The sequence below is a fragment of the Capra hircus genome, chromosome 9 (assembly GCF_001704415.2).
Source record: "Capra hircus breed San Clemente chromosome 9, ASM170441v1, whole genome shotgun sequence".
NCBI classification, from domain to species: Eukaryota; Metazoa; Chordata; class Mammalia; order Artiodactyla; family Bovidae; genus Capra; species Capra hircus.
In genome coordinates, this window is record NC_030816.1 from 83130070 (window position 1) to 83142689 (window position 12620).

The 12620-nt window shown below is 46.1% G+C and overlaps 1 pseudogene; it reads left to right on the plus strand.

Annotated features, from left to right (window-relative positions):
• LOC102171154 overlaps positions 2826 to 12620 on the plus strand; it is a 48439-nt pseudogene continuing 38644 nt past the window's right edge.

Consider the following 12620-nt stretch of genomic DNA (forward strand, 5'->3'; position numbering starts at 1 on the left):
ATAAAGTCACGGGCGAATGAAAGGTGGCCTCCAGTGTGTGTGGACATAGCGTCCACGGTTCAGTGGCTCCACATCTCCCTTCCTGCGGCAATAGAGGGCATGTATCATCTAAAAGGAGCATTGTTTAAGGCTGTAGCCCTGGACAGCTCATTGCCTCCGAGGGGCTGCCAGGCCTGGCTCCCTTAGCACGTGGGACTTTCTCATCTTAGCCTGTTTCGGGGCTGCTGCTCTCCGCCTGCCCTCTGGACCGCAGGGTCTGCTGCTGCTGTGGACACACAGACCTTCACTCACAGGCATTCCTCAGCACCCACCCCATGCCAGGCGCTGGTCCAGGCGCTGGCAATACCGCAGTGAACGAACAGGAGAGTAATTGCCCTCGTGGAGGCAGTGGAGGACAGATGGACAGAGTGAGCGCATGCATGCTCAGGGGCTTCAGTCGTGTCCAGCTCTTTGCGACCCCATGGACTGTAGCCTGCCAGGCTCCTCTGTCCATGGGATTCTCCATGCAAGAATATTGGAGTGGGTTGCCATTTCCCTCTCCAAAATGAGGGAGTGAGGCATGCAAATAACCAGGGCAAGTATTCTAGGCATCAGTCGTGGAAAGGTCCTGAGGCGGGCATGCATCTGACCCACCAAACGTTCCAAGGCTCATGGAGCAGGGCTCACAAACAAATGTCACCAACAAATGTCACCATCCCACTGTCCCCTGAAAGAACAGGGGTGGGGGTGATTAGGGGAGCAGGGCTCACAAACAAATAAAATTCAAATAAAACCACCTCTTGCCTAACTTTAAAGTCAATCTCCCTGTGGTCAGCTGAGACTTCTAATTTGGTTAGCTGGTTTTGTTTTGTTGCTATTCAGTTACTCAGTTGTGTCTGACTCTTTGTGACCCCATGGACTGCAGCACTCCAGGCTTCCCTGTCCATCACTAACTCCCAGAGCTTGCTCAAACTCAAGTCCATTGAGTCAATGATGCCATCCAGCCATCTCATCCTCTGTTGTCCCCTTTTTCTCCTGCTTTCAATCTTTCCCAGCATCAAGGTCTTTTCCAATGAGTCAGTTCTTCCCATCAGGTGGCCAAAGTGTTGGAGTTTCAGCTTCAGCATCAGTCCTTCCAATGAACATTCAGGGTTGATTTCCTCTAGGTTTTGTTTTAATCTTGTTTAATAGTTTATCTTCAAACTGCCTTCCTGGGGCTATGTAGTCCTATCTATAGAGTCAGAAATCACAGAATTTTCAAGTTAGAAATGCTGTTTGAGATCCCTCAGGCTGTTCCCCATTTTACAGATAACAATACCAAGGTCCAAGGAGGTTTGGTCACAAGTTCAAGTTCCCTCTTCTACCTGTGTAGAAGTGAAGTGAGGTCGATCAGTTGTGTCCGACTCTTTGTGACCCCATGGACTGTGGCCTACCAGGCTTTTCCATCCATGGGATTCTCCAGGCGAGAATACTGGAGTGGGTTGCCATTTCCTTCTCCAGGAGATCTTCCCAACCCAGGGACTGAACCTGGGTCTCCCACATTGTAGGCCGTTGCTTTACCATCTGAGCCACCGCATGGGTAGAGCAGGGGTTAAAATGCCTCTGCTGTCTCTTAGCCTAAACTGCTACTGCCCAAAGCCTCAGGATTCTCTTCTCTAATGTCATAGCTATTTCTGTACTAAACGTAACAGGCTCAGAGATAAAATTTCTGAAAATCCTAAACTCGGTTCAGTAGTTTTAATCAAAACATCCTATGCTCTTCTGCCTTCCTGGTTTCTCTGCTTGCTTCTGTGACTCCTTCACCCTCATATTTTTTTACTGCCTTTTATTCTCATTTCTACATAAAAGAATCCCATCTACTTCTAAATGTGCCTTCTGTGTTCAGTGGCATCTGTTTCCAACCATCTTAGTACCTGACAGTCCACAGTGTAACCTCTAGACTGCCGTGTGTCTCAAGAGGACATATGGCACCAAGTTTTATAGAGATTTGAATGAAGAGCGGAGTTGAGAATAGAGTAATTATGATTGTGCGTAGCCGCTCAGTCATGTCCAACTCTTCACAACCCCATGGACTGTAGTCCGCCAGGGTCCTCTGTCCATGGGATTCTCCAGGCAAGAATACTAGAATGAGTAGTCATTTCTTTCTCCAGGGGATCTTCTTGATCCAGGAATCAAACCTATATCTCCTGTGGCTCCTGCATTGTAGGCAGATTCTTTACAGTCTGAACCCCCAGGGAAGCCCGTAATTATGATTACACATGCTTTATTCACCTTCATGTTCATTTGCTAAGGATAATGTTGAAATAAAATCTTCCAGGATAGGAAGTTGCCTGTGAATGAAACTTTGGCGTCAACCTTTTGAAGGGCCCTCTCCCACAACTCACAGATCTATGCACTTTTCTTATACATACATACATACATACATACATATATATATATATATATATAGACTGTTCTAGGTGTTAGTTGCATAGGTCTAGTTTCCTGACCAGGGATCAAACCCAGGCCCCCTATGTTGGGAGCACAGAATCATAGCCACTCGACCACCAGGAAAGTCTCTGAAATTTTCTACTTGGGTAACTAGTCACATATAATTTGGTAAAGCAAGTGCAGACCAAAAAAGAGACAGAGATCTGAAGGCTTAGAGCCTTCTTCTATTTGTCCCCACCGCCGACAACTCCAGAGGAGGCTGGTCTTGTCACTGGGGTTCTTTTGTTAAGGGCAGAAAGAATACTTCTTCCTTTGTAAGCAGTAATGTAAAAGCCAGCTCTTTATTACTTTGAGTGACTCCTAAGTGTCCTACAGCTGTGTCCTTTTATTTGTTCTGAAGTCTCAGAGGAGGCACGATGAACTCGGCCAAGAGAGTAGGGGTGGTGAGGGAGGGGGGACTCGAGGAAGGCATCCAGAAGGAGCTGAGCCTTGAAGAACTGCCCTCTCCCCACCCCCGGCAAACAGGGCAAGGAGCAGGGGATGGGCTCTCCAAGCAGAAGCAGCTGTGGGGGGGTTGCGAGGGAGGCTGTGTGTTAGGGGGCCGCCCAGGTTTGGTGGATGCGGCCCAAGGTGGGCTTTTCATACCAAGCAAAGGGACCGCCTGTAGCATGAGGTCCTCATTTGGGGTCTAGAGAGTAAGTTTTTGGAAATTTTTGTTATTGTCTTGAAACTGTCTGTGTGTCTGTTTATTTTTCATAAACTTTTCAAAGACACATGTGACCCCCAGTAGTTTAAAAACAACTGCTGGAGAGGATGAGAGCCACAGGAGGGATTTTAAGGACAAGAGCAACCTGGTCATGTTTTTGCAGGTCTCTGTAATGAGAATGTGGAGAATGGACGCCAGGGGAGCCAGGTGGGCAGCATGGAACTAGTGAGAAGCATGATGAGGGGGCCTGGGTAGAGGGAATGGTGGGCACTGAGCCAGATGCCTCCTGCAGGGCAGGGGGCAGGGGACCGAGTTTTAAACATCAGGAGGGCACCATGGAAGATTTTAGAACCTTCCACGGGTAGAGGAGGTGGAAAAAGAGAGGAATCTGACAGGAGGCCCTGGATTTCAAGCATAGGTAATGACATGATGTTATCAACAAACAAGGCAGGGAAACCACTGTGAAGTGAGGGTGATGGATTCAGCCTTAGACACTTGATACTTGAGCTTCCCATGGCAAAGATGCTCAGAGATGGTTAAAAACACATCCAAAGCTGTGGGGTGATCAGACATAGATAGAAAATATCATTAACGTGCCTTTAGGCGTCAAAGGTCGGTCTAGTCAAAGCTATGGTTTTTCCAGTAGTCATGTATGGATGTGAGAGCTGGGCCACAAAGAAAGCTGAACGCCGAAGAATTACTGCTTTTGAACTGTGGTGCTGGAGAAGACTCTCGAGAGTCCCTTGGACTGCAAGATCAAACCAGTCAATCCTAAAGTAAATCAACCCTGAACATTCATTGGAAGACTGATGCTGAAGCTGAAGCTCCAATACTTTGGCCACCTGATGTGAAGAGCTGACTCATTAGAAAAAACCTTGATGCTGGGAAAGACTGAAGGCAGGAGGAGAAGGGGACGACAGAGGCAGATGGCTGTCATGCTGCAGTCCACGGGGTCTCAAAGAGTTGGACACAACTTGCCGGCTGAACAACAACAAGGTGACAGTTTGAATCGTGAAATAATCAATCTTATCTGCAGAGAAAATGAGTCAGGAGGATGGAGACAGGCAGGAGACAGAAGCCTGTGACACGTCAACATTTAAAGAGGAAAGAGAAGGGCAAGTCATGAAGGAGGCAAGGGAAATGACTGGTGGAGGGTGAAGGAGGGTCACAGGGTACACAAGTCAGTAAGACAAGCCCTAGGAGCCATTCACTGGACTTTGCAAGTAGAACACTATTGGTTACCTGAGCTGCAACAATCACACTCCCTTGATCTAGGGAAGAAGGAAGAAATATGGTTACTGATTTTAAATGTTTGAAAAGTAATGAAGAAGAAACAACTAGTGCATTGATCCATTCAGGATTCTGTAACAAAATACCACAGACCAGGTGACTTATAAACAGAAATCTACTTCTCACAGTTCTGGAGGCTGGAAGCCCAAAGATTTAGGGTCTGGTGAGAGCACACTACTAGACTGCAGACCGCTGACTTCCTGATGTGTCCTCACTGAGAGGAAGGGGCAAAAGAACTCTCTGGGGTCTTTTTGTTGCTGCTGCTGCTAAGTCGCTTCAGTCGTGTATGACTCTGTGTGACCCCATAGACGGCAGCCCACTAGGCTCCTCTGTCCCTGGGATTCTCCAGGCAGGAATACTGGAGTGGGTTGCCATTTCCTTCTCCAATGCATGAAAGTGAAAAGTAAAAGTGAAGCCGTTCAGTCATGCCCAACTCTTAGCAACCTACCAGGCTCCTCCGTCCGTGGGATTTTCCAGGCAAGAGTACTGGAGTGGGTTGCCATTGCCTTCTCCTGGGGTCTCTTTAAAAGGGCACTAATCCCATTCATGAGTGCTCCACCCTCCTGACCGAATCACCTCCCACTGGCCCCACTTCCTAAGACCATCACATTAGAGACTAGGTTTCAACATGTGAATTTGGGCAGATGCAAATACTCAGACTGGAGGTTAGTGTAAATCGCCACATGGAGAATATGAAATGAGAAAGAAAGAGAGCAAGTGTTAGAGTGGTAGCTAGAGATGGAGTAGAGCCCAGGGGACTGGAGTGTGCTAACACTTGGAGGGGACAGTGAAAGATGGAGAGGGAAGTGCAAACTCAGGAAGGAGGGGGAAGCTGGTGGGCATGGGCCTCTGAGGAGACAGTGACCTTTGTGGCATAGGTCAGCTTTCTTTTCTCTTTTCTATTGTATATATTCATACTTAATATGCACTCAATATGTCAGCAAACTTGGAAAACTCAGCAGTGGCCACAGGACTGGAAAAGGTCAGTTTTCATTCCAATCCCAAAGAAAGGCAATGCCAAAGAATGCTCAAACTACCGCACAGTTGCACTCATTTCACACGCTAGCAAAGTAATGCTCAAAATTCTCCAAGCCAGGCTTCAACAGTGAACCACAAACTTCCAGATGTTCAAGCTGAATTTAGAAAAGGCAGAGGAACCAGAGATCAAATTGCCAACATCCACTGGATCATGGAAAAAGCAAGAGAGTTCCAGAAAAACATCTCCTTCTGCTTTATTGACTATGCCAACACCTTTGACTCTGTGGACCACAACAAACTGGAAAATTCTGAAAGAGATGGGAATACTAGACCACCTGACCTGCCTTTTGAGAAACATGTATGCAGGTCAGGAAGCAATAGCTAGAACTGGACATGGAACAACAGACTGGTTCCAAATAGGAAAAGGAGTACATCAAGGCTGTATATTGTCACCCTGCTTATTTAACTTATATGCAGAGTACATCATGAGAAATGCTCGGCTGGAGGAAGCACAAGCTGGAATCAGGATTGCTGGGAGAAATATCAATAATCTCAGATACACAGATGACACCACCCTTTTGGCAGAAAGTGAAGAAGACCTAAAGAGACTCTTGATGAATGTGAAAGAGGAGAATGAAAAAGTTGGTTTAAAATTCAACATTCAGAAAACTAAGATCATGGCATCTGGTCCCATCACTTCATGGCAAATAGACAGAGAAACAGTAGAAACAGTGACAGACTATTTTGGGGGGCTCCAAAATCACTGCAGTTGGTGACTGCAGCCATAAAGTGAAAAGACGCTTACTCCTTGGAAGGATAATTGTGACCAACCTAGACAGCATATTGAAAAGCAGAGACATTACTTTGTTAACAAAGTCTGTCTAGTCAAAGCTATGGTTTTTCCAGTGGTCATGTATGGATGTGAGAGTTGGACTATAAAGAAAGCTGAGGGCCAAAGAATTGATGCTTTTGAACTGTGGTGCTGGATAAGGCTCTTGAGTGTCCCTTGGACTGCAAGGAGGTCCAACCAGCCCATCCTCAAGGAAATCAGTCCTGAATATATTCATTGGAAGGACTGAGGCTGAAGCTGAAAGTCCAATAATTTGGCCACCTGATGTGAAGAACTGACTCATTGGAAAAGACCCTGATGCTGGGAAGATTGAAGGCAGGAGGAGAAGGGGATGACAGAGGATGAGATAGCTGGATGTCATCACCGACTCAATGGACATGAATCTGAGTAAACTCTAGGAGCTGGCAATGGACAGGGAGGCCTGATGTGCTGCAGTTCATGGGGTCTCAAAGAGTCGGACACAACTGAGCGACTGAACTGAACTGAACTGATACTTACAGTGTGCAGATTGATGGTATGATATACATGAATATTCATTGTGAATGAAAGTCACTGCAACCAAACCAATGAACACATTCATCGCTTCACATGGTTACCATTACTGTATGTGTGTATGTTTACATGATGAAAACACTCAGAATCTATCCTCTTTATAAATGTCAAGTATACAGGACTCTATTGTAACTAAATTCAGCATACTCTACATTAGATCTCCAGAACCCATTCATCCTACATAACTGAAATTTGGTACCCTTGACTGGAATCTTCCATTTCCCCTCCCCCCAGTCCCTGGTAAATATTCTACTCTCTACAAGTTCAGCTTTTTAGATTCCATGTATGTAAGATCATACAATGTTGGTCTTTCTGTGTCTGGCTTATTTCCCTTAGTATAATGTCCTCCAGGTCTCCCCAAGCTGTAGCAAATAGCAACATTTCTTTTGTTTTTGTTTTTTTTTCAAGCAGAATAATATTCCTTTGTGTATACAAACCACAGTCTCTTTATCCATTCATCTTTCAGTGGACACTTGTGTTGCTTCCCTGTCTTGGCTATTTTCAATACCACTGTAGCCAACTTAAGGAGTGCAGGTATCTCTTCGAGATCCAGCTCAGTTCTTTTGGGTAAATACCCAGATGTGGGATGATATGATGGGTTAACTTTTCACAGACCCATACTGAATCTCCATACTGTTTTCCATAGCAGCTGCTGCTGTTGCTGCTCCTGCTGCTAAGTCACTTCAGTCGTGTCTGACTCTGTGCGACCCCATAGACGGCCGCCCACCAGGCTCCCCATCCCTGGGATTTTCTAGGCAAGAATACTGGAGTGGGTTGCCATTTCCTTCTCCAATGCATGAATGTGGAAAGTGAAAGTAAAGTCACTCAGTCATGCCCGACTCTTAGGGACCCCATGGACTATAGCCCACCAGGCTCCTCCATCCATGGGATTTTCCAGGCAAGAGTACTGGAGTGGGTTGCCATCGCCTTCTCTGATAGCAGCTGCACTAGTATACAAATCCCACCAACAGTGCACGAGGGTTCCAATTTTTGCTCATCCTTGCCAACACTTGTCATCTTTTGCTGTTTTTAATTATCATTATACTAACAGGTGTGAGGTGATATCTCATTGTGGTTTTGATTTGCATTTCCCTCTTGATCACTGATGTTGAGCAACTTTTCATGGACCTCTTGGCCAGTAAATCTTCTTTGGAAAAATATGTCAATTTTCAATGGGAACTGAGGAGTTTCAGAACCAAGTAGAATGTTAGCATTAAGCCATCCAAGCCCTTCAGTTGTTGGGCAGAGCTTAATGCACAGTAAGGATCTTGGCTGTCCTAGGTTGCAGAGAGAGAGTGTGGCAGGCAGAGCACTTTCTCCTCCAGAAGGGAAGCTCTGCTAGTTATGGTTCTTGTGCTTCTGGAAATAAGCATCTGAGTTGCCAGTGGCAAGTTTCATGGGGCTGCAGTTGGCTGATAACCCTATATCTCTGCGTCCAAGGCTGAGTTATCCATGCACGGCTCATGATCACTCCCCAGAGACCATGGCCACTAAAGTCTGCCAGCAGTCACCCCCACAATGAGTGTGGTTTCATTTCTTTGACAATGATCTGGAAGAAAGAATGGAGAACACTCCATCCAGCTTGGTAGATGCTGCTGAGGGAGGCAGAACAGCTAGCATCTTGGAAGAAAGATGCAGAATTCAGCCACTTGGATGAGTTAGACAAATGATTCAAAGGGGAAAAAAAAAACAAACAAGATGAAGTTTGCCAGGAGTAAGATTAAAAAATAGCATCACACATGCCCAGAGGATAAAGATTCAACAGGTAGAGCTCAGAAGAAACAAAGGAACCAAGAAAAGACAATTGCTTCCAAAAGTTGGGAAATTATTGGCCTATTACTGTCAGTTTGGGTCTCAAAATTCCTATAATATTGTATATAACTTAGATCTTTGTAATTATTAAAATTGAACTAAAGAGAGCTGCTGCTGCTGCTAAGTCACTTCAGTCGTGTCCAACTCTGGGCAACCCCCTAGACGGCAGCCCACCAGGCTCCCCCGTCCCTGGGATTCTCCAGGCAAGAACACTGGAGTGGGTTGCCATTTCCTTCTCCAATGCATGAAAGTGAAAAGTGAAAGTGAAGTTGCTCAGTCGTGTCCGACTCTTAGCGACCCCATGGACTGCGGCCCACCAGGCTCCTCCATCCATGGGATTTTCCAGGCAAGAGTACTGCTAGGAATAAGAAAAAGAATGAAAGGAGATAAGAAATATACCTTACATAGGAAAGATGAAGAATAGAAGGACAAAAGGTTTGAGTAGTGTCATGACCATTCAACAGTTTTTTAAAGAAAGGCCACCTCATTCAAAGAGCCCACTCATTGGAAAAGACCCTGATGCTGGGAAAGATTGAAGGCAGGAGGAGAAGGGGAAGACAGAGGATGAGACGGTTGGATGGCATCACCAACTCAATGGACATGGGTTTGAGTAAACTCTGGAAGTGATGAAGCACCGGGAAGCCTGATGTGTCGTAGTCCATGGGGTCACAAAGAGTCAGACACAACTGAGCAACTGAGCAGCAACAAAGATGAGAATATATCAATAAACGAACATAATGTCTTTACCGCTTTAAGGTGTTCAAAGAATAAATATTGGGAAAACTGGTTTGTCTTCACTTTTTAAAAGAATTAATGAAGCCAGGAGGGGCAGAGCTCAGCTGACCTACAAAGAGGAGTCTGTGGTCTGGGAGTGTCATCCAAACCATTTGCATGACAGGGGGAACAAACAAGATTCTTAGAAAAATGGACGGGGCCTCATAGGAGATCTGTTAATGATTTGGATTAAGATTCGCTTGAACAATCTAAGCACAGTGGATAAATCTCCTGTAGTAGAGTTGAGCGGAGAAGGCGATGGCACCCACTCCAGTACTCTTGCCTGGAAAATCCCATGAACAGAGGAGGCTGGTGGGCTGTGGTCCATGGGTCGCTAAGAGTCGGACACAACTGAGCGACTTCACTTTCACTTTTCACTTTCATGCACTGGAGAAGGAAATGGCAACCCACTCCAGTGTTCTTGCCTGGAGAACCCCAGGGACGGCAGAGCCTGGTGGGCTGCCATCGATGTGAACGCACAGAGTCGGACACGACTGAAGCGACTTAGCAGCAGCAGTAGAGTTGAGGGACAGGAGTCGCTGGTAGTTGTAGATCCCAGATCTGTAGATTGCTGCTAATAGAGTTATTTTGTTTCTTTTAAGAGCTTACTCCATAAGGATATCTACTCTACTCTTGGGTTTTTTTAATGTAGTTTTTATTTTGTAAGTGTGGTTTGGAAAATTCCCAGGTATGCTCTGGATCTCAGAATAGACACACATACATCCTAAGCGCTGAGAATGCAGGAAGGGGGCCCCGGTGGCTGCTGCCCCCTGGTGGTGAGGGTCCAGCAGCGTACAGAAAGAACACCGGTTGCAGGGACCCAGGTGACAGAGGCAGCTTCAAGTTTAGAAACAACAGATCCAGGGTTTAGTCACTGCAAATGCCCCACGTTGATGTAAGCACTCATATCTGCGAGCCTCGTGACTGTGTTCAGGTCCTCAGACCTCTTCCACTGTGAGAGGCTGGCTGGATACTATATTTTTGCTTGCAGTCTGGAGGGAGGCTGGTGAGCAGTTGATTGCTGGAGCCCCCTACATGCTTCTGTGAAAAGAGAAAAGAGAGACACTTCCAGAAACATGGTGAAAAATCGCCATGCACAACTTAGTGGTAAAGAAACCCTGAAACACAAGGTAAATAGCGGGAGAGATGAAAGGCAGAGAACTGATGTTCTCTTGAGCTCCAAATCTCCCCCTCTTCTCCACTGCCCCTACCAACCTTCCCCACTCCTCACATCCAAATGCGCTACTCATTCTATGAAGCCACCATCACCCTAATACCAAAACCTGACAAAGATGCTACAAAAAAAGAAAACTACAGGCCAATATCACTGATGAACATAGATGCAAAAATCCTCAACAAAATTCTAGCAATCAGAATCCAACAACACATTAAAAAGATCATACACCATGAAGAAACAAATCACCAGTCTATGTCCGATGCAGGATACAGGATGCTTGGGGCTGGTGTACGGGGATGACCCAGAGAGATGTTATGGGGAGGGAGGTGGGAGGGGGGGTTCATATTTGGGAACGCATGTACATCCGTGATAGATTCATGTCAATGTATGGCAAAACCAATACAGTATTGTAAAGTAAAATATAGTAAAAATAAAAATTTAATTTAAAAAAATGCACTCTCACGATTCCCCTACCTTGAAAGCTTGTGACCTGAAGTAGTGACTTCACCCCACCGTCACTCATCCACAGCGATCACAAAGTAACTGGGCCCTCATGGGTCAAGGGGGTTGACTGAAGGGCCCTGAAGCTCCATCCTGATCCTGATCTGTGCATGACGTGACTAAGGTTAGAGATCTGGACCGTGACCGGAAGTGAACAAGAGCCCTGGAAGAAGTTCAGTGGGAGAGCAGAGACCAGGGGTGACAGTGGGCCAGCCCACAAGTTCCCGCATGAAGGAGGCACAGAGGAAGTCCAACAGCTCTGCTCAGGGTCAGAACTCACCCAGCACAGGGTGGCACTCAGACTGGTGAGGATGATTCATCGTCATCAAATCACTCTCTGTATACGATTGATAGTATGGGCAGGAATGATAGCTGTGGCCTTCCCTGGTGGCTCACCTGTAAAGAATCCGCCTGCCAATGCAGGGGACTCGAGTTTGATCTGTGGGCTGGAAGATCCCCTGGAGAAGGAAATGGCCACCCATTTCAGTATTCTTGCTACGGTTTCTATGCGAGTCACAAAGACTTGGACACGGCTTAGCGACTGAGTAAGGATGCCAGTTCCCTTGTGGCTCAGCTGGTAAAGAATTCGCCTGCAATGCGGGAGACCTGGGTGCAATCCTTGGGTTGGGAAGACCGCCTGGAGAAGGGAAAGGCTACCCACTCCAGCACTCTGGTCTGGAGAATTCCGTGGACTGTATAGTACATGGGGTCGCAAAGAGTCGGACACGACTGAGCAATTATCACTTTCACTTAGAGACTAAACAGCAACAACCACGAGAGCTGTAGCATTCTACCTAAGAGAACTGGCGGACTGCATGGATAGCTACCAACCAACCAGGACTCAAGGTGAAAATCACTTGCAGCCTCACCTACCAGACAAAGAGGAAGAAATCATCAAACTAGACCAACCTGGAATTGGAATTAAGTCTGGGAAGAGCCCCCAGGACTCTTCAATCCAACAGAAGTAGCAGTCCTCACAATCAAGGCCAAGAGGCAGGAATGGAAACCTGGAGGCCAGTCCTTGCCCAAAACTTCAGCCACACGCTGGCAACTTACATGCATTGATTACCTACCTATGCTGTGAATTTGACATTGAACATCTCATCCTCCCCATGTGAAGAAAGGTTATCGGGGTCCCCATTTTGGAGATGAGGAAGCAGAGCCTCAGAGAGCAGCCTGTGGTGACTTCACTCATAGGAGATGAAATCAAGATGAGGCCAAGGCACCCTGACTCTAGAACTCAGTGCTTTTATTCCACTTTTTCCAGTTTTACTGAAGCATAGTTGACAAATAAATTGGATATATTTAAGATGTCTAACAAGGATGTTTGGCAGAAAACAACAAAATTCTGTACAGCAATTATCCTTCAATTAAAAAACAAATTTTTTTAAAAGATGTCCAACATGATTATATATATATGTGTGTGTATGTGTGTGTGTGTGTGTGTGTGTGCACACTGTGAAATGATTACTACAATCAAGTTACAATCCATCACCTCACATAGTTACCGGTTTAAAAGTTATAGCTTCATATATTGGCTCCCTTAAGGAAGTCCCATGGATGAGATAAAG